This window comes from Nomia melanderi, unplaced genomic scaffold, assembly GCF_051020985.1.
Source record: "Nomia melanderi isolate GNS246 unplaced genomic scaffold, iyNomMela1 scaffold0098, whole genome shotgun sequence".
Lineage (NCBI taxonomy): Eukaryota > Metazoa > Arthropoda > Insecta > Hymenoptera > Halictidae > Nomia > Nomia melanderi.
The window spans coordinates 5001-10000 of record NW_027475213.1 but is presented as its reverse complement, the minus strand read 5'-3'; the positions used below and the strand labels follow the sequence as shown (position 1 = coordinate 10000).

Genomic DNA, 5000 nt, shown 5'->3' with positions numbered 1-5000 from the left:
AATCTTTGAGACAAGCATATGACTACTGGCAGGATCAACCAGGGAGCTTCGAGTAAATTTTCATCATACGAAGCAAAAATATGTATGTATATATATATCTTAGTCGCCGACTCTCTCCCCTTAAGAGTCGGATCGACGATACTTTTTCTCGTCTTTAAGACAGTTCTCTTTCTCCTCTCTCTTCTCTCTACTCTCTTCTCTCTTCTCTTTCGAGTTGGTAAATTTCGCTCCACTATTAGATTACCAACTCCGCACGAATTACCACATGGGTATATCCGCGCATATACATCAGGAGGACCTCCAAAAATTTCAAACTCTCCCGTGTATCTCTCCGAGATCTTTTTAGAAGAAAAAGAATCTCGGATGTCACATCGACTTTCAGGTTTGTAAGCACGTATGCTCGAGCGCTCTCCATCGTGTAAGCACGGACATAACGCACGAAGTCCGAAGACCGCGTACGTTAACATGCTGGACATATCGAGAAAGCGCGAACCATGCTAGGCGTACCCATGTCGAGGCCCTCGCGTTAAAGATCATACTCTTCTTTTCGTTCTCTCTTCTTTGCCCAGAAATAATATATATTTCTTATAATATATACCTCTTAGTTTATGTATTTCTCTCTTAGGACACCTCAATTTTATATGTATATATTATATTTCATTCGAACAATTTTTGTTCGTCGCCCCTTTTTGTGTGTAGTATTTCGTTTGGTCTTTGCCATTAAATTTTTGTATACGAAAAATATATTTTCGCTCGGATAGAAAACCCCTTTTGGGTTTCTGAGAGTTGATGTGAGAGTCGTACAAGTATAACGAATATACGTTGTATCCAACCCAACATTCTGGGCTTACCACATAAGGGCCATTCGGTCTGAGACACCGACCCGTGGTCATGCTGTGTAGAGAAAAATTCGCAACGGAACGCGGTACAGAACAGTCGAGGAATGGACCTCGAGGAGCTGAACGACTGCTTCTCGACCGAGATCGTAGAATAGCCGCTCGCCCGCCGCTGCGCCGACCGGTCCGCTCGAACCGACGTGCTCTCTTATAGTAACCAAACGGGCGGCCGCGACGACCGCGGCGCCGGCCGCTCAGCACGGGCGCTTATGGTGGTAAACTGCCGCGCGTACAGACCAACCGGCCGGGCTGCTGGTACTTAGCCGCTGAAACTATGGTCGATTCGAACATATATTAACATACGATTTTTATTCGATAAATCGTTATTGTACATATTAAACGTTAGTTTCCACCGAAAGAAAAATTTTTTAGAATTTTTTTTTTCCAAAAATTGCAAGAGTAAACTTTTTTAATATTCGATTTAAAAATTTTTAAATGCTTAATCCTTACATTAAACTACTGGGAGAACTCAGAAATCATAATGAAAAAAATTACAAAAATTTATTTTTCTCAGAAACTCCGAAAAACAGAGTGGTCGAATCCGTGCAAGCCGGAATTTTTCTAAGTCCCCACGGTCAAGAGTAAACTTTTTTAATAAGCGTTTTAAAATTATTTCAATGTTTAATCCATGCGTAAACATGACGTTTATTAACGTTTTTAACATTAAAAAAAATTACAAAAATTTATTTTTCAAAAAAAATGGAAAAAACCGATTCGTCGGAGCGAGGTGTCCAGCCCGTGCGGTAATTCCAGCAGGCGAATCGGACTTCCCGAAATTTTTCTAAGTCCCACGGTCGACACCAACTTTTTTAATAAGCGTTTTAAAATTATTTCAATGTTTAATCCATGCGTAAACATGACGTTTATTAACGTTTTTAACATTAAAAAAAATTACAAAAATTTATTTTTCAAAAAAAATGGAAAAAACCGATTCGTCGGAGCGAGGTGTCCAGCCCGTGCGGTAATTCCAGCAGGCGAATCGGAATTCCCGAAATTTTTCTAAGTCCCACGGTCGACACCAACTTTTTTAATAAGCGTTTTAAAATTATTTCAATGTTTAATCCATGCGTAAACATGACGTTTATTAACGTTTTTAACATTAAAAAAAATTACAAAAATTTATTTTTCAAAAAAAATGGAAAAAACCGATTCGTCGGAGCGAGGTGTCCAGCCCGTGCGGTAATTCCAGCAGGCGAATCGGAATTCCCGAAATTTTTCTAAGTCCCACGGTCGACACCAACTTTTTTAATAAGCGTTTTAAAATTATTTCAATGTTTAATCCATGCGTAAACATGACGTTTATTAACGTTTTTAACATTAAAAAAAATTACAAAAATTTATTTTTCGGAAAAAATGGAAAAAACCGATTCGTCGGAGCGAGGTGTCCAGCCCGTGCGGTAATTCCAGCAGGCGAATCGGACTTCCCGAAATTTTTCTAAGTCCCACGGTCGACACCAACTTTTTTAATAAGCGTTTTAAAATTATTTCAATGTTTAATCCATGCGTAAACATGACGTTTATTAACGTTTTTAACATTAAAAAAAATTACAAAAATTTATTTTTCAAAAAAAATGGAAAAAACCGATTCGTCGGAGCGAGGTGTCCAGCCCGTGCGGTAATTCCAGCAGGCGAATCGGACTTCCCGAAATTTTTCTAAGTCCCACGGTCGACACCAACTTTTTTAATAAGCGTTTTAAAATTATTTCAATGTTTAATCCATGCGTAAACATGACGTTTATTAACGTTTTTAACATTAAAAAAAATTACAAAAATTTATTTTTCGGAAAAAATGGAAAAAACCGATTCGTCGGAGCGAGGTGTCCAGCCCGTGCGGTAATTCCAGCAGGCGAATCGGACTTCCCGAAATTTTTCTAAGTCCCACGGTCGACACCAACTTTTTTAATAAGCGTTTTAAAATTATTTCAATGTTTAATCCATGCGTAAACATGACGTTTATTAACGTTTTTAACATTAAAAAAAATTACAAAAATTTATTTTTCGGAAAAAATGGAAAAAACCGATTCGTCGGAGCGAGGTGTCCAGCCCGTGCGGTAATTCCAGCAGGCGAATCGGACTTCCCGAAATTTTTCTAAGTCCCACGGTCGACACCAACTTTTTTAATAAGCGTTTTAAAATTATTTCAATGTTTAATCCATGCGTAAACATGACGTTTATTAACGTTTTTAACATTAAAAAAAATTACAAAAATTTATTTTTCAAAAAAAATGGAAAAAACCGATTCGTCGGAGCGAGGTGTCCAGCCCGTGCGGTAATTCCAGCAGGCGAATCGGACTTCCCGAAATTTTTCTAAGTCCCACGGTCGACACCAACTTTTTTAATAAGCGTTTTAAAATTATTTCAATGTTTAATCCATGCGTAAACATGACGTTTATTAACGTTTTTAACATTAAAAAAAATTACAAAAATTTATTTTTCGGAAAAAATGGAAAAAACCGATTCGTCGGAGCGAGGTGTCCAGCCCGTGCGGTAATTCCAGCAGGCGAATCGGACTTCCCGAAATTTTTCTAAGTCCCACGGTCGACACCAACTTTTTTAATAAGCGTTTTAAAATTATTTCAATGTTTAATCCATGCGTAAACATGACGTTTATTAACGTTTTTAACATTAAAAAAAATTACAAAAATTTATTTTTCAAAAAAAATGGAAAAAACCGATTCGTCGGAGCGAGGTGTCCAGCCCGTGCGGTAATTCCAGCAGGCGAATCGGACTTCCCGAAATTTTTCTAAGTCCCACGGTCGACAACAACTTTTTTAATAAGCGTTTTAAAATTATTTCAATGTTTAATCCATGCGTAAACATGACGTTTATTAACGTTTTTGACATTAAAAAAAATTACAAAAATTTATTTTTCGGAAAAAATGGAAAAAACCGATTCGTCGGAGCGAGCTGTCCAGGCCGTGCGGTAATGCCAGCAGGCGATCCGGGGTACTCGAAATTTTTCTAAGTCCCGACGGTCAAGAGTAAACTTTTTCATCACATATTTCAAAATTTTTTTAATGTTTAATCCACGCATAAAAACGCAGTTTATTAACGTTTTTAACGTTGAGAAAATTGACAAAAATTTTTTTTTCACTGAAAATGGAAAAAATGTATCGGTCGATGCGGGCTATCCAGGCCGTGCGGTAATTCCAGCAGGCGATCCGGGGTACTCGAAATTTTTCTAAGTCCCGACGGTCAAGAGTAAACTTTTTCATCACATATTTCAAAATTTTTTTAATGTTTAATCCACGCATAAAAACGCAGTTTATTAACGTTTTTAACGTTGAGAAAATTGACAAAAATTTTTTTTTCACTGAAAATGGAAAAAATGTATCGGTCGATGCGGGCTGTCCATGCCGTGCGGTAATTCCAGCCGGCGATCCGAGGTACTCGAAATTTTTCTAAGTCCGAACGGTCAAGAGTAAACTTTTTCATCACATATTTCAAAATTTTTTTAATGTTTAATCCACGCATAAAAACGCAGTTTATTAACGTTTTTAACGTTGAGAAAATTGACAAAAATTTTTTTTTCACTGAAAATGGAAAAAATGTATCGGTCGATGCGGGCTATCCAGGCCGTGCGGTAATTCCAGCAGGCGATCCGGGGTACTCGAAATTTTTCTAAGTCCCGACGGTCAAGAGTAAACTTTTTCATCACATATTTCAAAATTTTTTTAATGTTTAATCCACGCATAAAAACGCAGTTTATTAACGTTTTTAACGTTGAGAAAATTGACAAAAATTTTTTTTTCACTGAAAATGGAAAAAATGTATCGGTCGATGCGGGCTGTCCAGGCCGTGCGGTAATTCCAGCCGGCGATCCGAGGTACTCGAAATTTTTCTAAGTCCGAACGGTCAAGAGTAAACTTTTTCATCACATATTTCAAAATTTTTTCAATGTTTAATCCACGCATAAAAACGCAGTTTATTAACGTTTTTAACGTTGAGAAAATTGACAAAAATTTTTTTTTCACTGAAAATGGAAAAAATGTATCGGTCGATGCGGGCTGTCCAGGCCGTGCGGTAATTCCAGCCGGCGATCCGAGGTACTCGAAATTTTTCTAAGTCCGAACGGTCAAGAATAAACTTTTTTATTACATGTTT

General features: G+C 37.4%; 1 non-coding gene across 1 annotated transcript in view; it reads right to left on the bottom strand.

The window, feature by feature from the left end:
* LOC143175508 (small subunit ribosomal RNA) overlaps positions 1 to 45 on the bottom strand; it is a 1921-nt gene extending 1876 nt beyond the window's left edge. Inside the window, exon 1 of the ribosomal RNA XR_013000268.1 lies at positions 1 to 45. This exon is cut by the window's left edge and continues 1876 nt beyond it. This is a non-coding gene — a ribosomal RNA (small subunit ribosomal RNA).
* Between the last annotated feature and the right edge of the window lie 4955 nt (positions 46 to 5000).